This window comes from Narcine bancroftii, chromosome 7 (assembly GCF_036971445.1).
Source record: "Narcine bancroftii isolate sNarBan1 chromosome 7, sNarBan1.hap1, whole genome shotgun sequence".
In the NCBI taxonomy this organism is placed as follows: domain Eukaryota; kingdom Metazoa; phylum Chordata; class Chondrichthyes; order Torpediniformes; family Narcinidae; genus Narcine; species Narcine bancroftii.
The window spans coordinates 26559867-26585679 of NC_091475.1; the positions used below are offsets into that span (position 1 = coordinate 26559867).

Consider the following 25813-nt stretch of genomic DNA (forward strand, 5'->3'; position numbering starts at 1 on the left):
TAAATTTTTTCTCTCTCCATCAATCTGCCTCATCTGCTGGGCATATCCTACACCCAACACACGCTCTGTTTCCCCAGCAGGTGCCACAAGGCGTGCACCATCAGGTTCAGGAATAGCTGCTACCCCTCCACCATCAGACTCCCCCACAACAAACTCAGTCAGGGACTCTTACACTTTATTAATTTTTTTCTCTCTATATTTAAGTCAATCGGTTTACATTTTTTAAATTTGTTTACATGTATACATTTCTTCTTTTTTTAAAATTTTTTTATTTTTCACACTATAAACCATATTGACCAAGATACATATAGACATTTTTCTTCTTAAATATATACAGTGTCGTTTTCTCCCCCTTTCCCCCCCCCCCATTCCCTCCCTCCCTCACCCCCTTCCCCATTTATTTGAAGTTCAATCTATAAGATTCATTAAACCCGTGTTGTCACTTAATTTTACTGAGTCAGTTCTTTTTGTTATCTTCTCCTTCTGTCATTTTAGGTGGTGGAAGTCCATGGTAGGATTTCTCTATTGTGTTTCATGTATGACTCCCATATTTGTTCGAATATTGTGATGTTATTTCTTAAATTATATGTTATTTTTTCTAATGGAATACATTTATTCATTTCTATGTACCATTGTTGTATTCTCAAGTTGTCTTCTAATTTCCAGGTTGACTTAATACATTTTTTTGCTACAGCTAGGGCTATCATAACAAATCTTTTTTGTGCTCCATCCAAATCAAGTCCAAATTCTTTGTTTCTTACTTCCTTGTTTATTACTTAGGAGGAAGATCTCTGGGTTTTTTGGTATATTGCTTTTTGTGATTTTATTTAATATCTGGTTTAGATCTTCCCAAAATTTTTCCACTTTATCACATGTCCAAATTGCATGAATTGTTGTTCCCGTTTCATTTTTACAGTGAAAACATCTGTCTGATACTGTTGGGTCCCATTCATTTAACTTTTGAGGTGTGATGTATAGCCTGTGTATCTAGTTATATTGTATCATGCGTAACCTCGTGTTTATTGTATTTCTCATAGTTCCGGAGCATAGCTTCTCCCATGTTTCATTCTTTATCTTTATTTTTAGATCTTGTTCCCATTTTTGTTTAGGTTTACCGTTTGTTTCCTCGTTCTCCTTTTCTTGCAGTTTGATGTACATGTTTGTTACAAATTTTTTAATTATCATTGTGTCTGTAATCACATATTCAAAATTGCTTCCTTCTGGTAACTCAGACTGTTTCGCAATTTGTCCTTCAAGTAGGTTTTCAGTTGATAGTATGCAAACATTGTATCATGAGTTATATTATATTTATCCTTCATTTGTTCAAAGGATAATAATTTATTTCCCGAAAAACAATGTCTTTTTTCAGTAAATTTAACAGTTTCTTCCTTTTGATTTGGTTATGTATTCCATTAATATTTAAAACCATATAGTTCAACATAGTCATTTCATACTTTATCTTTCCTTTCCGTTTCCTCATCACCACCTTCCCTTCTTATCCATTTCTGCTTTCTTTTTTTGAACACATTTTAAGATCACATTTCTAAAACATAAAATATTTCCACTATTCTCATATCTAAAATTCCTTTAACCCCAATAGTCCCTCCCCTTTCTGAGTTGTCCTTTGTCCCTTGTCGGGCAACCACATCTCCCCTCTCCATTTGGATTTGCGAATCCGCTCGCAAGCGTCAACTGATTTCGCAGTGACTGTTATTCTTCCCCACCCAGCCCCCCCAGAAAAGATTTTAATCTTCATATATAACAAAGGTCACTCTCTTAATTCCCTCCTCACTTCCTTTCTTCCCTTTCTTTTCCTTCTTAATTCTTACTTATACTCTATTTATATATAACTATATATATATATATATATATATAACTATATATATATAACGATATATATAACGATATATATATAACGATATATATAACTATATATATATATATATATATATATATAAAAAACTATCTATATATATAAAACTATATATATATATATATATACATATAACTATATATATACATTTTTGTTCCTGTTACATCTCTTCATCTCTCTGTCTGTTTTGTAGTTGTTCTGCAAATTTTCGTGCTTTTTCCGGATCCGAGAATAGTTTGCCTTGCTGCCCCGGGATAACTATTTTAAGTACCGCTGGGTATTTTAACATAAATTTATAACCTTTTTTCCATAGGGTCGTTTTTGCTGCATTAAACTCCTTTCTCTTCTTCAGGAGTTCAAAACTTATATCTGGGTTGAAAAAAATTTTTTGACCCTTGTATTCCAGTGTTTTTTTGTCTTCTATTATTTTTTTCATTGCCTTCTCCAATATATTTTCTCTTGTTGTATATCTTACGAATTTTACTAGAATGGATCTTGGTTTTTGTTGTGGTTGTGTTTTAGGGGCTAATGTTCTGTGTGCCCTTTCTATTTCCATTTCTTCCTGTAATTCTGGTCTTCCTAGGACCCTGGGGATCCATTCTTTTATAAATTCTTTCATATTTTTGCCTTCTTCATCTTCTTTAAGGCCCACTATCTTTATATTGTTTCTTCTATTATAATTTTCCATTATATCTATCTTCTGAGCTAACAGCTCCTGTGTTTCTTTAACTTTTTTATCAGATTCTTCTAATTTCTTTTTTAAGTCATCTACCTCCATTTCTATGGCTGTTTCTCGTTCTTCCACCTTGTCTACTCTTTTTCCTATATCTGTCATGATCATCTCTAATCTATTCACTTTTTCTTCTGTACTTTTTAATTCTTCGTTTTATTTCACTGAATTCTTGTGACTGCCATTCTTTTACTGTTTCCATATATTCTTTAAAAAAAATATATCCATGTACTTGCCCTTCCCTTCATCTTCCATTTCTCTGTGTTCTTCCTCCTCTTCTTCTGAGTCCACTCCAGGATTTGTGTCCTTTACCTCTGTCTCTTCTGGTTTTCCTGTTGGGTTGTTTGTTTTATTTTGTTGGGTATTTTTATTAAAAGTGTCTTGGTGTTGGTCATCTTCCTCTGGGTTGGTCATCTGTTGTTTCTTTGATTTCCTATTTTTATTCTCTTCCTTCTTGTTCCCGTTATTTTCTATGTTTTCCTGTTGAGAGTCTTGCTGTTGTGTTGTACTTGTCTGTTTTAGCTGTGGAGATTTACTCCTCAGCTGGTCCCCCCTCCCGTCGGTGTTGTTTTTGTCTTGCGCATGCGCGGTTGTGCACTTTTGTTTGGCTCCATGAGCCATTTTTGTAGTCCTGAGTTTGGGGTTTCCACTGACCTCAGGGAGCGGGCTTCTCTCTCCATGGCGGGCCTCCTCGTACCGGTAAGGCCTTCACCTTCCTCCTCCGACGTCCTTCCTTCTTTTCTTCCTGTTGTTTTTGGCTTTTCTTTCTTTGCTGGCATTTTCTCCACACTTTCACTTTGCTATGGTTTCTATGTTTGTGCCTTTGTTTTTTCTCTTATCTTTTTTTTACTTTTCTGAAGAGGGCTGGAGTTCCCCTACCGGCCACTACTCCATCACGTGACTCCTCCTATATGTTTCTTCTTGAGTACAGTTTTTTTGCATTACCAATAATTCTGCCTCCCCCACAGAACAAAGAATCTCAGGGTTGCAGTGTGATATCATGTATGTACTCTATGATCAATCTAAACTTTAATTTTTTTTCACTGTCTGATAAAAGATAATTGATCCGAAACATCAATTTGTTTCTCTTTTCATACAGGGCGCCTAACCTGCTGTATTCTGCCAAAGTTTTGTTTTTTTTAACATTAGCTTCTGTTCTCCTGTTGAATCAAAGTTGATTGGGGTGAAAGTCTTTGGGGCGGGGGGAGTGTCTCATGTTATACGGTAGAAACAGGAAGCAGGAGCCCAACCCTCTCAAGAATTTGATCAAAGTAGTTACTTAAACTAAGTTTTAACAATCTATTGTGAAGAAAAAACAAAAGGTTGCAGGAACCTCGAGTCCAGCGAACAAAAGAAGAAGATTGGAAACAGAGGCCCCTTGCACAATGGAAGCCTGCAGCTGGGGTTTGATCTGCCCCCTGTGTGTGGTTCAACCGTTGGGGCAGCTATAGACTCTGGGGTTGAAGAAGATTGTTCACGCATGTGCAGACGAGTGTGCATGTGTGATACAGAAGAGTCCTCAACAGCAGCCTGCAATAACTAGTGACTTTGTCAGCCCTGGGAGATGCCAGCTGTTACCACATGACTTGGAGGAGCAACAACAAGACATAACGGACACAGACAGTGATCGTGATGAAATTAAAGAACAAGAAATACCTGCTAAAGGTAAAAAGTCAACAGAATTTAAAAAGTGTACACTTAAGATTTAATGAAAGAACTGAAGAACAAAAATAAATGAATGACTTGGCCTTCCTTCAGGAAATTCGTTTAACTGAGAAAGAATATCAAAAATTGAAAAGAGATTGGGTGGGGCAGGTCTTTGCTTCTTCATTTAATTCAAAAGCAAGAGGAGTGGTAATTTTAGTCCACAAGAATCTTCCAGTTAGAGTACAAGATGTGGTAATAGATCCTGCAGGTAAGTATGTTATGGGTCACTGTCAAATATACTCAGAATCCTGGACTCTTATGAATATATATGCACCAAATATTGATGATGAGAAATTTATTCAAGAAACATTTCTTAATCTAGCAAATGCTTGTGAAAATGTTTTAGTAGGAGGAGATTTTAATTTTTGTCTGGATCCAGTTTTTGATAGAACGAGAGCAGTAATGACGACAAAAGTGGTGAAAGCCACTTTAGTATTAATAAGAGAGCTGAATTTAGTGGATGCCTGGAGAAGAATTCATCCAAGAGAAAGAGATTCTTCTTTTATTCAAATAGACATGATTCCTATTCCTGGATACATCTATTTTTAATTTTAGCTCAATTACAAGTTAGGATAATTGAAGCTGAATATAAAATGAGAATTTTATCAGATCCCTTACCTTTGATACTGAGATTTATGAGATTTATACAAAGAGAAATGCAGATGCTGAAAAACAAATAAAAGCAGAAAATGCTCATCAGGTCAGATGATAAAGAGTCTTTGATGTGAAAAGTACGAGTACTCCTCTTTCCACAAATGCTGCCTGCACTGTCAAGTTTCTAGCATTTTCTGTTTTAGGAGGTTTCCATAATCATGCCAGTTATTCTCTTTCAATGAGGTATCCAATTCCATTTTGAACCCCAGGCTGATTGCTTTTACAGTCCTTGCAATGTTCCAGATTATTATTATTTTTGGAATGAAATGTTTTAAACATGGAAAAATAGGTCTAGGAGTAGGCCATTTGGCCCTTCAAGCCTACACCACCATTCAATATGATCATGGCTGAGCAGTACCCGGTTCCTGCCTTCTCCCTATACCCCCTGATCCCCTTAGCCAAATCTAACCTACTCTTAAATATTGACAAGGAACCGGCCTCAACTACATCTCCCTTTTATCCAATACTGTACTCTAAATCTCTGTCCTGGGGCCACTGTTGATGGGAACAGCTTTTCTCCTTCTCCCTCTTCAAACCAGTCAGAATCTTGTGCACCTCTATCAAATCGACCTCTATCAAAAGTTCTTTGCCATAAGAAAAACTATCCCTGCAACTCCTACCTTGACCAAGAACTCAGGCCTAAAATGTTAGGTACACATGTTTATCTCCTATGGATGCTGCAGGACCTGTTGAATTTCTCCTGCAATTCTGTACATTAACTACAGCCGCAGCATCAAACTTCCTTGTTTCATTCCAATCATCTCCAGTCTATCCTTAGAACTGAAAACAGTCAAGTAAATTTCTTCTGTACTCCCCTGTGTAACCTTTTAAAAAGAACCTTTAGCTTTCTTAAAGTGTGGCTTACAAAATTGGAAGTAATACACCCATCGTAGCTAAACCAGGATTTTACAAGCTCAATATTCCTTCCTGGCTTTTATAACATTTGTTTCTTGTTATTGTTTAAACCCTTCGTAAAACTCTCTCTGAACTCTCTGAGCAGTAATCATGAATAACAGGTGGTTTTCAGCATTTGCTAAAAGTTCCCAATATCAAGAAGAAAACATTACTTCATTTGTATTTTGAATTTAATAACATTTTAAATATTATAATTTTTCCACCCAGGAAGCTTGCATTAACAATACAATTCACTCCTAAAGTATTCAGTAGAGATAGTCTAACTCAAACACTGGGAATATTCTTAAAATACCAGAAAAATGAAGTGAAATTGAGAGTCCCAGGATCGTAATTACACGTTGCTGGTGGACCCAATCCTGTTTTGTGATCCTCTTTCAAAAATTGGCTACTGCTGGATGGGGTTATGTTGCACTATAATATTATTAAGTTTCACATCTAAATAATGCTCCTTAAAAGAGACAACTGGCACTAAGACCAAGAAGTAGGTTCTTTGAAAAGAATATTTATTCTAACAGTGTGGAAAGCTGTCATACAGGCGTCTCCTAAATGTTATACTCATCTCTCAGCCTCACTTTGCCATCAGCTGCCTCAAGTTGTGCGATAGCTTTCACCAAACTCAGAAAACAGCAAAGTGCTTTTGCAAAGAGGCATTAATGCTGAAAATGCTCCTCAGTACTACACAGGATGGTCAAAAATGGAGACGGTCAGTAAACAGAATACATAAAATGGAAAAGGCAGAATAAAAGGCCTTCAGTACAATTTTGACCCTCTTAAGTACCTACTTAAATTGTTCCACCACCTTAAGCCTCTGTCTCTTTAAATTTCCCTTGGGAATTAATACTTCCTGTTTGAAAGATTCACTAAACAAGTTCTTAAAGCAACTATGTGGACATTTGTGTGGAGATGGGGTAGAAATCAACTGTGCATAGAGCAAGTGTCTGGATGAATGCAGCCCTTTTCTTAAGCAGCTTGACACTACCAATACCAATAGTCCACTCATTGGAAGCCCATCCGCTCCTCCAAATATTCATTCCCTCCACCACTGAACCACCCGATTGACTATCACAATGTGGATACAGCATCTCCCAAACCCATGACTTCTACCATCAAGAGGACACATGGAAACAACACTCAAAAGGAAACTCTAACCTGCACCCACTCCCTTACTGGGAAATACATGCCTGATACTTCATCATCATTACAGAGCCTAAATTCATGACCTCCCTGCCCAACAGCTCTGTGCAAACACCTTCCCCAGAAGGACTGCTGCAGTTTAAGGCTACTCAAGGGAATTTAAGGATGAATAATAAATACTGACCTTTCCAGCGATGCACTTGTCCCGAAAAATATATAAATTTTCAAAATGGTGTTTCTGGTGCATATGGGACATAATTTAGTTTTGAAAGTCGATGGAATCTTCATGTACATTCTCAATGAATAACACTTTGGGTTTGTAGGGGTTACATTAAAAAGGAGAGAAAGGCAAGAGTAGAAAATTCCTGACCTTGTTATATGGCTGCACTTTCTAAAGTGGATTATTTTTTGTATTGTTACAGATTATGTTGTGTTTGTATTGCATATAGATATGTTTTTGGGTGATAAATTGGGGAAGGTTTTTTAGTGTAGGTCACATACAAACACTTTAAAATTTTTAAATCTTATTTAAAATACTGGAGTTCTGCTCAGGCTAGACAGGCTGGCTCCAAGAGCTTTTGCAAAAAACTTTGGAGAGTGCCCAGGAGACTTCACTAACGGATTGCTGTTTACAAAAAGGCAACAGATGAAAGAACTTGTTAGAGCTGCAGGCTGTCTGGAGTGGAACTTTCTATTCTAAGAGGGTCATGTGGTTTTGCAAGCAGAGAGAGTCAAGCAGGCTTTCTCTCAAAGAGAGAGAGAAAGAGAGAGAATTCAGTTCTGCAGTTTTACAGTCAGCAGCAGCGGGATTGGAACAGGACAAGCTGGCAACCATGTGGAAAACCCCATTTGGAAGAATGGTTGTGACTGCTTAGTTCAGCCTGGTCAAAGCCCTTGTGGTTCATGCAAGAGGAGAGGATTGGCTGCCTAATGTTTCACTTGAAATAAGAGAAACAAAAAGGAACTCTGTGATGACCTAAAAGAAAGAGGTTATCACCTGGAGAACCCTTAGGGGGCAAGTTTCTTTGGCAAGACACTGAAGTGGCTGATTTTAAAAAAGAAATCAGTTGTGGGTGTCCAACAAACAACCAATCTCTCTCTGAAAACTGACAAGAATCTTCCTGAGTAGTAACTATTTACTTTTCTATCACCAAAGTCTAGTGAACTTCATAAATGTTAAATTCTGTGCACAGTATAAGAATTGCCTGCAACCAGTGAACTTGGAGGAATGAGAAGTGAGATTGGACTGTGAATCAAAGAACTTTTCTGGACTTGTATACACATTACATACACGTGCGCTTAGAATTAGAAGGGTGTTAAGTTAGGTTAGTTAAGTTAATAGTGATAAGTTAAAGTTTTTTCCTGTTTTCATGTTTAAAGATAATTAAAAGCAACTTTTATTTAAGTAATCATTTGTCATGGTGAATATTTACTTTTGTTGCTGGGTTTTTTGAGTCTTCTGGGCTCATAACAGTATTCACAAAGCAAAAGAATATTTCATCATTCATCAATCCAGTATTTCATCATTCATTAAATTTATAAGAGGTGAGAAAATTATGACAGGAAGTAATATCAAAATCAAATTTAAAAGATTCCTATTTAACTTCTTAAGAGTTTTCAACTAATTGCAGGGTTTCAAAAACTGAGCACATACAACCCTTGTATAAACTTCACCAGTGTGCCTCAGATTGATGTAATACAGAAGTTCATTAGAGCAAGATAGTATATTTGCATATTTTATTTTTAATCAGACCATCTGTTCAAAGTTGGCATGAATTGAACAATTATGTCGAAGCACTGAAGTATCCAAATATTACCCAGTCAAGAGCCTGAAACTGAAGAGGGCAGAGGATAGGGGTAAGGTCCATCACAGATCAAAGCATGACCTGTGAGTCAAAATCCAATGAAAACTTCTGCCAACACCTTTCTGCACAGTGAGGAGCAGCAGATAGCTCGAGTGAGAAGCACATTTTGGGGAGTGAATTTGATCTGTTCCCAAACAAAGTACTTCTGATTTCTCCCATTAGTCACTCAGATACCCATCCTTGCTCTCTGGTAGTTGCTCAAAGTGAACCCTGAAATTTACCAGATCCATAAAAATGACAGCAATAATGATCCGGAGAATGGAAAGTGCCCTCAGGATTTTGTTGTCAGAGCAATACTTCATTTTAAATGCTCAATACTATTTGAATTTGCAACTTGCATTAAATTAGCTGAGTCCAAGGAGCTGCCAATTGCCTGCAAGCTAAGTGCAAATTCTGAAAAGGACCTTTCTTTGAATAACAATTACTCGTAAGATTGGCACTCATTCATAGAAATATCCCTAAAAGTAATAACCACGCCACTCAACACATCATACAGCTAGCTGATCATCATTTGTGGCTTGTACCTGTGTTTGTAGCCAACAGCGTAGTGATCACCTGTTCTGTCAGTTCATACCCCAATGCATAAGCATTTCATCTTCACTGTTACAGTTCAGTGCGATGGCCATGTGCCTGGTGCATATGGTGCCCTGATATTGGGAGCAATCTCTCTCTCCAAGGAAGCAATTTCAATCCCTGGAATTGCCATAGAAGATATTAAAAGCCTTCAGCACATTAAAATATCATTGCTTTTGTGCTTGACTGCTGCCAAAATGTTTCTGCTTTTATTTCTGTCCAGCTATGTCTTTCCCCTTGAGTGTATTTTCTTGCAGTGATTTGCCTCTATTGGTTATATGGTTCTACTTGTCACTTGTGGGCAAGTTAACCACTTCCTTCCCCACCTGCTTCAAGAGGACATCCATCTTATTAGTCCACAAGAGGAGCAAACTGACCTGCTTCAACCACTGTTGGCCAAGTGGCACTGCATCCATCATGAAGAAATTCTTTGAGAGGCTGGTTATGAAAAAAATTAATTCCTGGCTTAGGAAGGATCTGGATCCACTTGAATTCACCTGTTGCCGCATCAGGTCAAGAGCAGGTGCCATCTCACTAGCCCTCCACTATGTGCTGGACCACCTGGGTCACAAGAACACTCATGTCAGGCTGCTACTCACTGACTACATCGAGCCATTTGTTATGCATTCTAAATGGATAACCAAACTCAGGGATTGGGAGTCCATTCCTCATTCTGGATATTTGACTTCATCAGCAAACCTCATTCAGTGTAGATTGGCAAATCTCCTACTCCTCCTCACTGATCAACAAAAGAGAGACACCTCAAGGCACTGTATGTGGTGCCCTGTTGTATTCCCTCCATATCCACGACTGTGCACTCAGGTTTGGCCCCAATAAAATCAATACATCTGCAGAAGACAGGCAATGATGATGCAGAATACCCAATGGAGATCAAGAATCTGATTGAGTGGTTCAAAAACAATCTTGCCCTCAATGTCGCAAGACCAAAGTCCTGATTGATCACTTTAGACTTGATCATTTTCAGTGATGGGACTGTTGTGGAGAAGGTTATTAGTTTCATATTCTGGCAGACCTCACCTGGAGCCAGTAGAGGTGTCTCTGAAGAAAGCATATCAATATCACTACTTTCTATGGAGTTTGAGGAGATTTGCCATGTTGTCAGATACTCTATAGAACTTCTACAGGTGTGCTGTGAAAAGTATATTGACTAGTTGCATCACAGCCTGGTTTAGAAACTTGAATGCTCAGCAATGCAGAAAGTTTCTGAAAGAGGCAGGCAGACTCCAGCCTCCTGGCCATTAAAGACATCTATGCAACCACTGACTCAAGAAGACTGCAAACATAAAAGAACACCAACACCCCTGGCTAGGCTCTCTTCTCATTGCTACCTTCAGGCAGATACAAGAAACCTGAAGTCTGGCACCTCTTCATACCAGAATAGTTTATTTCCAACAGGAAATGTTCCTGCACCACCCTCACCATTATGCTACTTCAAAACCACCAAGGATTTGTCTGCACTACTAATTCAGATAATGGTCTGCTCAGCCCACTCCTGTTCATGCTACTGACCCATGACTGCAATGTCAGCTCCAACAGCATCACCAAGTTTGCATATGACACACTAGTTGGTCTAATCAGCAACAACGATGAGTTGCTCTACATGGAAGAGGTGGAAAATCTCATGAATTGGTGAAAGAATAACAACCCGAGTCTCAACGTGGACAAGACAAATGATTGTGGACTTCAGGAGGACCAGACACAACCACCCTCCATACCCAGTAATAGCTCAGTAGCAGAGAGAGCACCAAATTCCTTGGAGTGCACTTAAGAAGTGACCCATCCTGGACATACAACATCTTTTCACTTGTCAGGAAGACACCACATTGACTGTACTTCCTTATAAGGCTGAGGCGGCAAGGCTACCGGGCACCATTCTGTCAACTTTCTACAGAAGGTCTATTGAGAGTGTCCTGGCAGGCTCCATCTCATGTACTGTGCATTGTGTGGTTTATGTACCTGGGAAACTGCACCAAGCAATACTTTCATTGAATCTGGACATTGTAGACTTTAAAAGAAAAACATATGTACAACACGATAATAGGCCCTTTAAGTCCACGAACCCGTGCTGCCCAATTACACCCAATTGACCTATAACCCTGGTACATTTTGAAGGGTGGGAGGAAACCAGAGAACCTGGAGGAAAACCACACAGACACAGGGAGAACATATAAATCCCTTACAGACAGGCAGGAGCTAAATCCTGATCCTGGTCACTGGCAATGTACTAGCGCTACGCTATCCGCGCTGCCCTTGTACTTGTGTATATGACAATAAACTTGATCTTAAACTGAAACAACATTTGATTGACCAAAAGCTCTGCAGCATCTTATTATCAGCAAGACTCCTTGTATGTCCTGCCAGTTACGTGGTTTCCTACTCAGGCAACATTTAAGAAATGGGCACTCCCCCTCAGGCAATTCTTTCTTTTTCTCTTTGGCTTGGCTTCGCAGATGAAGATTTATGGAGGGGTAATGTCCACGTCTGCTGGAGGCTCGTTGGTGACTGACAAGTCCGATGCGGGACAGGCAGGCACGGTTGCAGCGGTTGCAAGGGAAAATTGGTTGGTTGGGGTTGGATGTTAGATTTTTCCTCCTTTGTCTTTTATCAGTGAGGTGGGCTCTGCGGTCTTCTTCAAAGGAGGTTGCTGCCCGCCGAACTGTGAGGCGCCAAGATGCACGGTTGGAGGCGATATCAGCCCACTGGCGGTGGTCAATGTGGCAGGCACTAAGAGATTTCTTTAAGCAGTCCTTGTACCTCTTCTTTGGTGCACCTCTGTCTCGGTGGCCAGTGGAGAGCTCGCCATATAACACGATCTTGGGAAAGCGATGGTCCTCCAGTCTGGAGACGTGACCCACCCAGTGCAGTTGGGTCTTCAGCAGCATGGATTCGATGCTTGTGGACTCTGCAAGTTCGAGTACTTCGATGTTGGTGATGAAGTCATTCCAATGAATGTTGAGGATGGAGCGGAGACAGCGCTGATGGAAACGTTCTAGGAGCCGTAGGTGATGCCGGTAGAGGACCCATGATTCGGAGCTGAACAGGAGCGTGGGTATGACAATGGCTCTGTACACGCTGATCTTTGTGTGTTTCTTCAGGTGGTTGTTTTTCCAGACTCTTTTGTGTAGTCTCCTGAAACCCTCTGAGATCAGCTGAAAATGGCCATACTTCAATCCACTGAAGAGGTACTGGGCTTCTCCTCCAGGAAAAACAAGGACTGGTTTGATTAAAATAACCAGGAAATCCAGGAGCTGCTGGCAAAGAAGCGATCTGTCCACCAGGCTCACCTTGCAAAGCCTTCCTGGCCAGAGAAAAAACGAGCCTTCCGTCTCGCATGCAGCCATCTTCAGCGCAAACTCCGGGAGATCCAAAATGAGTAGTGGACTAGCCTCACCAAACGAACCCAGCTTAGTGCCGACATTGGCGACTTCAGGGGTTTTTATGAGACACTAAAGGCTGTGTACGGCCCCTCACCCCAAGTCCAAACCCCTCTGTGCAGCTCAGATGGCGAAGTCCTCCTCAGCGACAAGATCTCTATCCTCAATCGATGGTCAGAACACTTCCAATCCTTTTTCAGTGCCAACCGCTCAGTCCAAGAATCCGCTCTGCTCCAGCTCTCTCAACAACCCTTGAGTCTAGAGCTGGATGAGGTCCTTACCCGGGAAGAGACATATAAGGCAATTGAACAACTGAAAAGTGGCAAAGCAGCAGGAATGGATGGAATCCCTGCAGAGGTCTGGAAGGCTGGCGGCAAAGCTCTGCATACCAAACTGCATGAGTTTTTCATGCTCTGCTGGGACCAAGGAAAGCTACCTCAGGACGTTCGTGATGCCATCATCATCACCCTGTACAAAAACAAAGGTGAGAAATCAGACTGCTCAAACTACAGGGGAATCATGCTGCTCTCCATTGCAGGCAAAATCTTCGCTAGGGTTCTCCTTAATAGACTAATACCTAGTGTCGCCGAAAATGACCTCCCAGAATCACAGTGTGGCTTTCGCGCAAACAGAGGAACTACTGACATGGTCTTTGCCCTCAGACAGCTCCCTCAGGCAATTACTATTGCAGGAAATCCCCCATGAGAACAAGACAGCATGTGCTGTTTGCTGGCAAATGCTAATCTGCTAGAAAGGGTGACTGGATGAGAACTACACACCGAGGGTTATATTATTGCAGCCTGCATATTTGGTGTGGAGTTTTGGATAATGAGATGATTAACATCAGAATGACTCTCAGAGACAAAGTTGCAGCCCCAACCACAGCCGATAGCACAAACACTAGTCAAGATGGAAGACAATTGGACTGCAAAAAATATTCTGCCCGAGGCATCATCTTACAATGTGCCCATTTATATTTTCTCAGGATGCCAAATTGGAACAATTTAAGAATTTCCATCCCTTGATCTTCCTTCCATTTTACAATGTCTAGCCTTTATAATCCTCACTTTTTGCCTCATTCTGTCCCTTCTTTCACTGACTTTAAACCTTATTAATGAAATAAAAAAGATAAAATAAGAAATGAGGAAATCAAAGTAGAAACTGAAAATAATGCAAATGCATGTTGAGAAAAGCTGAGTTATTGATGTTTTGAGAGTGTGGTCTTTTGAAAGGCAGTTTGAGAAAAACCAGGCAAGTCATTAATTAAGGAAAGGAGAAAGGGGACAGAGGAGGGAGAGTGACAACTGATCCATCCATAATATATGGGTGAATTAATAGGAACCTGGGAGATAATTAAGAAGATTGTTTTAATGATGATACAAAAGGACAAAAAAAGTCAAATTACAATGGTTGAAAAGATACAGGAGAGATCCATGCCCCTCCACGTAATCTCCACATTACAGATCCAGAGCTCCCTGTTATCTACTACTTGAATGAACTATTCCACTCCCCCCTCTGATCAATTGGCTGTGGCATCCTGCATTGTCGCACACAACCAGATATTGCTCCTCCTTCAGTTCAGTTGAGGTGGACACACAAGGCATAAAAAAAAAGGATTTAGGGAGGTTAAGTGAGTGGGCAAAGATCCAAATTACTTGCTCTAATAGCTTTCCTAATTACATTCAGAGGAGTCCTTTGTGATCTGACAAGTGGAGCATAATGATGGAAAATAGGAAACAGTCCATTTTGACAGAATAAATACAAAGTCTAAAATAGATGGTGAGAGATCTTTGCAGAGCATTGAGAGATTCTGGAAAAGATTCACAAAAGATTCATCTGCAATTCACTTGGAAAGCCAACAGAGGGTTATAATTATGGTTTGGGAAGTAGGGAGGTGATGCTTCAACTATTTCAAGCATTGGTGAGACCACATGTGCTCCTCATTTGAAGAAGGACGGCAATGTATTGGAAGCTGATCAGAGGTTTTCTCCATTGATACCTGTATGTTCAGCTTGTATTATGAAGAAAGGTTGGACAGGCACGATTTAATTTAACCCCAGCATGAAGAGGAGGAAAAGTGAAAGGGGACACATTTAAAACGCTAGACCCATATCTTTCGTGTATTGGATCGGAGAGGATATTACCCCATAGGGGAGCATCTAGATCGGTGGTGGGGGGGGGGGGGGGGTTGAACAAATTCTACTCTGAGGACTTTAATTTTTAATATTTATCCTCAGAAGTCTTCAAATATGTTTAAGGTAGTGATAAATTTGACATAAGCAAAGAGTAGAGGGAAAGTTAAAAGGATGACAATGATGAGTTAAAGGTATAATCAGATCATATTAAATCGAAGGACACTGTTCAATGAAAGGGACATTTTAAAAATATATATTCTTTCTGCCCACATGAGATACCTCATGAAGTGTTCTTCAATAAAAATGGCTCTGCTGGGAGGGGTGGGGGGGGGTGGGGGTGGGAAGAGGGAGGGGAGGTTTTAAAAAATAAATAAATCGGCAAGCAACAGATGAAGCAGATATAAAAGGGTTGTGGCAATAAAAAAGAAAACAGGAAACAGTATTTAGTTGAGCACTACACATTTTGAGCACGGCACAAGGAAGAGCTATGTCCTATAGAAAGTCAAAGTGGAGATTCCAGTGAGAATGGAAACAAGACACCCGAAAGCTGGGGCTGAGCCGAAATGACACAATCTGCTACAAAACAAAGTCCAGTGCAGAAGGAGAAGGCAAAGTTTCAATGCCTCTCTATCTGATCTGACCAATGAATGATTGAAGAATTGCTGCACCCACCCACATCCCCTGATGATGCTCTACCATGAGTAACTGAAGATGACATGGGAGAAGAGCGAATCCAAGGAAGCATTTGGTCCGGATGGAGAACCCGGCCAAGTACTGAAAATCTGTGCAACCAACTGGTAAATATATTCACAGATATCTTCAACATCACACTCCAACAAGGTGTGATAGCCACCTGTTTCAAACAGGCCCAAGAAAAGTGTTATAAACTGACCAAACGACTATAGACCAATGGCACTCACATCCACAGTTGTGAAGTGTTTTGAAAGGCTGGTGTTAAAGCAATCTGCTCCTTTCAGGATCCATTCCAATTGGCCTACTGCAATAACAATCTATGGCAGATGCCATGTCATTGGCTCTATAAAAAGCCCTGAAACACCTGGACAGCAAAGATACATACATCAGGATGCTCCTTACTGATAATATTTCAGCATTTATTACTATAATCCCCTCAAAACTAATCAGCAAACTCCAAGACCTGGGCCTCAATACCCAAATGTGCAATTGGATCTCAGATTTCCTCACTTTTATACATCGATCAAATCAGATTCTCAAGAACATCACCTCAACAATTTCCACGAGCACTGGAAAATCACATGGTGGCATACTTAACCCCTTGCTTTACACCTGTTACTGTGTGGCTCAATGCAGGGACAATACCATTTACAAATTTGGTGATGTTTTCACCATAATAGATTGCATAAAAAGGGGTGATGATTAATCAAACTGGTTCGGGAGGTTCCGAGTGACGACATGACATCATTTGGTACATGCGGAGGTTTAAAAAGCTGCGTGTGACTGTTTGAAAAAATGACTTTTACTGAACTTCACCTCGGCTACATCTGATCATTTTCTTGTTCTTCATTTCCGGCTACAACACAGTGGCAACAGTACTAACAACAACCTCACACTCAATGTCACCAAGCATTTAGGAAAGGAAACTCGAGGTGGATGATCAGTGATCACTGAGGTATCAGAGGTGGGGAGGCTGGACAAATTTAAATCCCAGGGATTCACTGTCTGAGGATCTTTCCTGGATCCAACACATTAATGCCATTGTGAAGAAAGCACATCAGCACCTCGACTTCCTCAGGAGTTTGCAGGGGGTTTGGTACGACATTGTAAACCTTGATAAACCTCTACAGACGTGTAGTGGAAAGTATGCTAACCAGCTACATCACAGCCTGGTACAGAGGCAGCAATGCCTCAGAGTGGAAAGCCCTACAAAAGGAAGTGGACACAGGAAAACTGTCCCCACCATTGAGAAAATCTACATGGAATGCTGGTATCAGAGAGCATCAAGGATCCACACAACCCAGCACGTGCTCTGTTCTCGCTGCTGCCATCAGGAAAGAGGTCTAGGTGCCACAAGACTCACACCACCAGGTTCAGGAATAACTACAACCCCTCATCTATCAGATCCTCAAGGGACTCAATTAAGGACTTACTTTGCACATTATTTATTGCCGAATATTTTTTCGGCATTTGCAGTTTATTTAAATTTCTTTTGTGTCTGTGTGTGAGTGTATTTTATTGAGTACTGAACAGTTTACACTACCAATAAATAGAAAATATACCTGGCCTACAGCATAAAGAATCTTAGGATTGAAATAAAAAATTTAAAAAAAAAGATAAGATAAAGAGGAATAAGGATAAGAAGTGTGGTTATTGTCATAGTTTGCAGAGCAGCATTAAATTTAAAGTACTGTTGAGTAACGGTCAGATTTGGAAATAACTATATCATCAGTCCGAGACATTTAACTCCAATTTGGAACCGACCTCATTTGTTAGTTTGATAAAATTCACTCATGTTTTGGAAATGACTACCTGTTAGTCCAAGAAATTTAGCTCTAATTTGGAAACGACTGTGACTAGTCCAAGAAATTTCATACTCTAACTCAAAGGCTGATGACTAAAGTATAACCAATTTGGAAATGACTGCTTGCTGCTCCAATAAATTTAATGGACTTTTTTGGAAAAAAAAAGAATCTTAGGATTGCATGTACTCTGACAATTTGAACTTTGACTTTCATATTTAATGGTGGAGGCCTGTTTCACGTGCTTCCATCATGTTGTCAGAACTCCTCGAGTAGTTTTTTTTTATTAAGTAGAGATCACATCAAACATTCGTATCTTTAATGCCTGTGGAAGGTTCGTTTCAAGGCCATAGTAACATCAATAATGTATCTGTCATGGAAGAAGCAATGCCTTAGCATATTTAAGAAGCAGAGATTCGTAAACTGCAGATGTTAAATGTAGCACATTCTTTAAGTGTGGCAAGAAAAAAATTGGAAAATGCTCCACACGATGGTAAACGAAAACAAAGGATTCTGACAGGTGCAGCTTAGTTGCCAACAATCATTCATTTGTCTTAGTTTTATGGATTTAAGCTTCACTTCAGGAAACAGGCCACAAAAATAATGGTCGCTCATACTTGGCCTTTCAGATGACACAGTAAACAAAGGCCTCATCAGTGCTCTCTGATGGGCATAAAAGATGCCACTTTCAAGAAAGCATAGGAATATCAATGGTGTCCTCACCAACCCATATCCCTCACACTGCACAACGAAATTAGATATTACTTCATTGCTATTTGAAGAGCCTGCTGGGTGCAAATTAACTCCCAGGTTTCCTGTATTGCTACTGTTCACTTTTCATATTGGCTGTAAAATTATTTTGCAACATTGTGAATTGTGAAAAGCAAATCTTCCTTTATATTTCCAAATGTTGCTGTAATCTAAACATTAAAGCTCGACATAACAATCAAAATTAATTTAATAGAATATCAATGATAATACTGGACTACAATTTTTTCCCCCCCCAAAAGATTTGCTTCCTGAAAAAAAAATTGGGGATTATGATAGACAACTTCAATCTGAACACAAAGATAATTTCAGATTTGCTGCATCATGTAGGAAGATGGAGAAATATTAAGTTTTATTGAATTGAACATGTTAAATCGCATAACGGTTGTGTTAATTCAACTGACCCAAACATGTTTTGCCACTGATTTTTGTTTGTACTCAGCATCTGACTCCTCTCATGCCGGTGTCCAACAATAGTCAGCCAGCATTGTTAGATTCCAGTTGCCCCTATACCATTTTTCCATGATCGCAATGCCCTGATAAAAACCGTTCCCCATGTTCGTCACTAACTGCACCAAGATCAGCAGGGAAGAAGTCCAAGAGTGAATGTAGAAAATTAATTTTCAATTACATGGTTTTGTACGCTAGAAGCATGTTAAAAATGACAGGAAATCACAAATATAGGTTATAGATGTATTTTTATTATATAAAAGGTACGAGATAAGAAAACTTTTGTGATTTTCGTGATCAACATCCCAAAATCCACAAAATACCTACACCCAAAAGTGTTCACATAGCAAAATCTTTGTTGTCCAGTGTAATTAGATAGAATATCACTATCACAAATCCATTCACAGTGATGTTGATGACCGTAGGATTATTTTGGTTCAAGGGTCACTACAGTATGCCCAGCCCATTCCTGCACCAAATGATCTTTAACCTCAACCTGCCAGGACTGTTCTCTGCTGGAAATTCAGCTCATCTCTACAAAGAGAGCAATTTTGAATCACCCACCTCACCAGCAGTGCCCCTTGGATGAGTATTTGGGCATTCAGCTTGGGATCAGTGTGGGTGCGTCGAGGGAATGGTGGAACATTTTACTGATAGAATTGTGAGTGAACATACAACTCTGCTCCACTTGAATGCATTCCTTCATTAAAGCAATTTGCATTTCCCCCAATCTCCTCAACATCAAAAGGCAAAATAAGTTGTACAGGCCGATTTCTTAGTGGGATTCATTGAACAACATTGTGCCCATTATTCATGTGGTAAGGATCCCAGTCCCTGGTTCAAATACCTATCCATGATGCTTCAGAAAAATTGATCCAAGAAATGAATGGGTAACCCACCCACTGCTCAACTGGAATACATATGATGGGAATACCTCAAAGGAGTTTCAACTCAGAGACCTTTTGGGGAAGAAAAAATAAAGAGGTTAAAAAAAAATTCAAGGACTGAGACAGATCCTTGTATTAATTATCCCAGGTGTGAACTTATGAATATTGTAATCCTTCTCTGAGTGCATTCATGTTTCCTTGACAACTTGATGACAAAATAAAAACATTAGAATACATGTCCTATGAATCTTTTCATATCCAACACTATTGTTCTGGATTCTACTGGCCTAATTTTTTTCTTTCCAATATTTTAATGGAGTTTTATATAAACACACACACCAATAAGAATCTATATCCAATGAATATTAACAAATAGCTGTAAACGACCCATGACAGACAAAAAAAAACCAAATTTTTATAAAACAAAAACTATTCTAATAATCTAACCCTTCCCTTGTGAAGTTACAATGAAACATACATGTTCCATTAACACATGAAAGAAAGGATAATCAAACCATAAAATGGGATCAAATCATCTTATAAATTCTGAAAATAATTAAGAAAATGACCCCATAAATTAAAAAAGTTAAATTTCATTACATTAGTAGAGCATCTAATTTCCCCCCACCCCCCATCCCAGAGTCAAGCACATTGAATATGTGTAGGAGGGATAGCATCCTTCCATTTCATAGGTATAGGTCTTCTGGCAATAAGAAGAGCAAAGGCAACTTCATGGGATTGTAGCCCAGATAAATTTAAATCAGTTGACTTACTTGTTCCAAATAGGGCAAGGATTAGGAGCCAAATTAATATTAAGAACTAAAGACAAGGTACGGAAGATACTTTGCCAATAATTGAAAGCAAGTAACATCACCAAAACATGAAATAATATACCTTCTTCAGTCTTACATCTATCACATTTTGATGAGAAATTAGAATAAAATTTAGCCAACTGAACTTTAGAGAAGTAAGCTCGATATATTATTTTAAATTGCAATAACGAATGTCGTGCACATAAAAAGATGAATTTACCAATTTCAAGATAGAATCCAATGTAGTCTCAGAAAATTCTTGTAACCATCATTTCTTAGCCTTGTCCAGGGAATCACCACTACACATCCATATTAGCTCAGAACTGATAACAACTTTTTAGTATTTGGTTTAAAATTATAAATCTTCTCTATCATTGTTCATTCCAAATCTTGAGGGAGTTTTAATACCAATGAATTTAAAAAGGTCCTAATCTGTAAATATTTTAAGAATGATGTTTAAATATTTTAAATTTATAAGATAATTGTTTAAAAGAGGCCAAATTTTGGTCAATAAAGCAATCTTGAAAGATTGGATATCAAACTGGCCTAATTTTAGTTTGGCATTTCTTAAACACTAACTCAACTGGGAGCTCAAATCATCATTGATTCCTTCATAATAATGACAAATGGAGAATGACTGCCAAATTCCAAATTTTTCTGGTGCTAGAATTATACTGTGAATCTGAAGTTAAAAGAATTTAAGATTTAAAGACATGGAATATAGAGACAGAGGTAGGGGAAGGCGACGGGGGTGGGGGAAGAAGTGTGTGGGGGAAGAAGTGTGTGGGGGAAGAAGTGTGTGGGGGAAGAAGTGTGTGGGGGGGGTTTAAAGAAAAACAGAGAAGTTGATGTTAATGCCATCCAGTTGGAGGGTGCCCAGTCGGAAGCTGAGGTGCTGTTTCTCCAATTTGGAGGTGGTCTCAGTCTAGCAGTGCATGAGACCATGGACAGAAGTGTCAGAGAGGGATGAAGAACTGAAATGGGTGGCCACTGGGAGATCCATGCTATTGTGGCGGACAGAGCCAAGACGCTCAACAAAGCGATCTCCAAGTCTGCGTCCGGACTCTCCAATGTAGAGGAGACCACAACAAGAGCACTAGATGCAGTAGATTACCACTGCAGATTCACAAGTGAAATGTTGTTTCACTTGGAAGGACTGTTTAGGATCCCCAATGGTGGTGAGGGAGGAAGTCAAGTCGTCAACTTTTATTGTTCATACCATGCTCACACAGTAGGATGAGATAGCGTTTCTCCAGGACTATGGAGCGTCTTTATATAGTTGGAAGTTAGGAAAACAGTTAACACGTGAAAATATTAGGTACTGAAAGTCCATAATACACTCTCCACATCCACATTGTAAGTTCAGGAACCTGTTGGCTTGGGGGGAAAAAATTTGTTTCCAACTCTGGACACAAGGATTCAAGTGATACAGTACCTCTTGCCGGTGGCAGAAGGGAGAACAGTTTACATGTAGGATGTGTGGAGTCTTTCACAATGCTTATTGCTTTCTGCCTGAATCGAGTGTAGTAGATGTCCTTCATGCTAGAAAGAGGTTCTCCAATAGTCTTTTCTGCTGATTTCACTATCCTCTGCAGGGTCTTGTGGTCCGAGGTGGTACAGCTTTTCAAACCAGGTGATGATATAGTTGCACAGGATGCTCTCAATACATCCTCTGTAGGATGTAATGATAATGGAGGGTGGGAGACGGACGTTATTTAGCCTCTCAGGAAGCAGAGGCACTGCTGGGCTTTCTTGGCTATGGAGTTAGTGTTAAAGGACTAGGAGAGATTCTCTGCCAGGTGCGGGCACAAAAGTATTTGTTCTGGTACCTTTTCCCCTATTTTATCTAGCTCTATCTTAGTCCAATCTGGTTTTTCCCTTGTCTGATAAAAAATCTGATAAATACCTTATTTGTGCTGCTCTATAATAATTTTCAAAGTTTGGTAACTGCAAACCACCTTGGTTGTACCTCTCTGTTAATAAGATTCCACCTGCATTGAATTCGCCCATCGTTATTGAATGAAGATCTACCGGGACCAATGCCTGAAGAGGGTGCACAAAATCAGTGAACCGGTGCAGACTCGAAAGGCCAACATGGCCTGTTTCCGCTCCGTAAATGGTTATATGGTTAAGTGGAGCATTTCCTATGTTCACAGAAGTAGGTCCAAAGGGGACACATCATGGGGAGGGAGGAGTGGACAAAGGAGTCAAGGTGGGACTGGTCTCCCCCCCCACCGCTGAATTACTCTGCACCGGCAACCCTTGCCCGCATTCCTTACTGACATGCGCTGTCAGTGCCAAGCCCTTATTTACTTTCTACAGATGTGTGGTGGAAAGTGTGCTGACCGGCTGCATCACAGTCTGGTATGGGGGACACCAATATCTGAGCATAAAGCTCTGCTAAATGTAGTGGACACAGCCCAGGACATCACAGGCAAAACCCTCCCCACCACTGAGAACATCTGCAGGGAACGTTGCCGTCAGAGAGCAACAGGAATCAAGGATCCAGATCACCCAGCACATGCTCTATTCTTACTGAAAGAGTTCAAGGTACCACAACACTTACACCCCCAGGTTCAGGAACAGCAGCTACCCCTCCACCATCAGACTCCTCAACCACAAACTTAATCAGGGACTCTCACTTTTACACTTTATTGATTTTTTTCAATATAGTGATTGAAAAAATTCCTATTTTTCATTCTCTGAACTGCCCAATTTGTTTACATGTGTACATGGAGTACAGTTTTTTGCACTACCATTACCTGGTAATTCTGCCTCACCTGCAGGAAAAAGAATCTCAGGGTTGTATGTGATATCTTTAAATTTGGGACTTTAAATTTGGGACATGGAGAATTCTTGTCAGACTGCCATCAGAAATTCATCTCCATTCTACACCTGCTCCACAAGGGCACGCAAACCATAATTGTAACCGAGCCTCTTCCCCTCAGTCCTAATGCAGGGTCCTGTCCCAAAATGCCAACTTTCACCATTTGCCTCCACTCATGCTGCTTGACCTGCTGAGCTCTTGCAGCATTCTAGTTTTGTTCAAGAAACATCAGTGGGCATGCACACACGTGGGAGGGAGCAACAAAAGGAAGGGTTAACTGAAATTGGAAAATTCAATGTTCATACCATTGAGTTGTCGGTTACCCAGGAAGAAAATGAGAAGACATTCGGCTGATTTAGCCTCTCCATCACCATGGAAAAGGCCAAGGACAAACAGGTGAGTATGGGAAAGTCCTTACAGACAGAAGAGGGGTACTCGGCAAGAGAGGTACCCTAGGGTAGCCACATGGAATCTGATGGTGAAGAAGTAGCAGCTGTTCCTGAACCTGGTGGCACAGGACTTGTGGCACCTATCCCTCTTTTGAATTGGTAGGAGTGAGAACAGAGCGGATGCTGGGTGGTGTGGATCCTTGATGATTGCTGCTGCTCTCCGATGGCAGCATTTCCTGCAGATGTTCTCCATGGTGGGGAGGGTTTTGCCTGTGATATCTTGGAGGAGGAGGCCACGTGGAGAGCATCTGAATGATGTAGGCCAGATTGGAAAAGTTGCAGATGAATCTCTGCCTCATCTGAAAGGGCTGTTTTGATCTTTTGATGGTGGGAGGTGAAGGAAAAAAGTGTGACACCTGCCATGTTTGCAAGGAGAAATGTCAGGAGACAGGAAGTAGTGCATGGGAAGGGATGAGTGGAGCAAGGAATTACAAAGAAAGTGGTTCCTGTTGAAAGGAGGAAAAAGGAGAGGGTGGACGAGGGGAGTGGTCGACTGGTGTTGAAATCACATTAGAAGCAGCATGGTTAGTGTTGCAGCTAGTGCGACACTGCCACAGCGCCAGCGATCAGGACTGGGGTTAGAATCCCATTCTCCCCATATCTGTGGGTTTTCCCCAGGTACTCCGGTTTCCTCCCACTGTTTGAAACAGTCAATTTGGTGTAATTGGGCGGAATGGGCTCATGGGCCGAAATTTTTTTTTTAAATTAGACCTGATGGAAAAGACAAAGGATGGTAAGCTGATGTGGAATCTGGTGGGGATGAAAGGTGAAGAAAAGTGAGAATGGATTTTCAGGAAATGTGTGCGAAGTCTTTATAAAGTATAGAAGAGGAGAAGCGATGTTTCAGGAAGAAGGAGGATATTTTCAGAAGTGCCTGAACCAAACTTCATCTTGACGACAGATGTGACTGAGATGAAAAAAAAAACGAGGATTGGCTACTTCTCCTCCTCCATCTCAGTCCTGATGCAGGGTTTAAAATCAGTAATTTCACCTTATAATTTTGCCTCCTTAGATGCTGTTTGACCTATTGATTTCTTCCAGTTTACACTCCCTCTCCCCACCGCCCCCAGATTCAAGCAACTGCAGTCTCTTTTATTCTTGCATGTTGAATTGATTTTGAATTGAGATTAGCACGGTTGACGCAGGGGTTAGCACAACACCTTTATACCGCCAGCGATTGGGACTGGGGTTCAAATCCCGCGCTCTCTGTAAGGAGCTTGTATGTTCTCCCCATGTCTGCACAGGTTTTTCCCAGGGGCTCCGGTTTCCTCCCACTGTTCGAAAAGTACCAGGGTATAGGTTAACTAGGTGTAAATTTGGCAGCACAGACTTGAGGGCTAAAATGGCCTGTAAATTTAAAAACTAAGTTTAAAATTTTCAAAAAATCATTTTAAAAATAGATTTTTTTTATTTTCACATGTAAAAAAAGGTCTGTGGGCCATAATAATAAAACAAACAGTGTAGGGAGTAAATAGTACAGGGTATAAAAAAGTTTAAAACAGTGCAAAGGTCTCATCTTTTCCCAGTGAGAGATCAATTTAGAGTCTGATAGTAGCAGGAAACAACCTGTCCTTGAATTTGGAGATTTGTGTTTTCAGACATGCAGACAGAGTCAATGGAGGGGAGGGAGGCTGGTTCATGTGATGGTGATGTAAAAATGTTCAACCAATGTTGTTTCCACATCAGAACCAAGGCCAGTCCTCCCTTGGCCACCAAGTTGCAGTGCAGTCTGCTCCTGAACAATAACGAACCATGACAAAAGATCCCAGAAAATAAGATTGCTTCCTGTATCTGGAGAACCACCTCTCAGCACAGGAAGATAACAATAATGAAATTCATGGTCAATCTTGTTCTCCTCCCCCCCCCCCCCCCGCTTGAAATCTTCAAAGATATGGACAAAGTATAGAGCACGCCACAAAACTCCAATTAGATACCACCAACACAACAGGAGGTGACTATCTTCAGTACTGCTCATCTGCCCCATCTGTGAAAGTGTCTGCAAATTCCTTAATGGCCTCATCAGTTACCCTGGAATACAGAGAACAGGCAGATGCAAGTTGTGCTTGACCTTCAGGGGCTTCCCAAGATGAAAAGACTTTCTCTGCGTATCATGTTAAGACTGGCTTTGAACTTCAGAACCACTT

The 25813-nt window shown here is 40.3% G+C and overlaps 1 protein-coding gene across 3 annotated transcripts in view; it reads right to left on the reverse strand.

Moving 5' to 3' along the window:
• The window catches only part of igsf3 (immunoglobulin superfamily, member 3), a 132883-nt gene that overhangs the window by 79871 nt on the left and 27199 nt on the right, over nucleotides 1-25813 (reverse strand). The gene's annotated exons all lie outside the window — the stretch shown is intronic.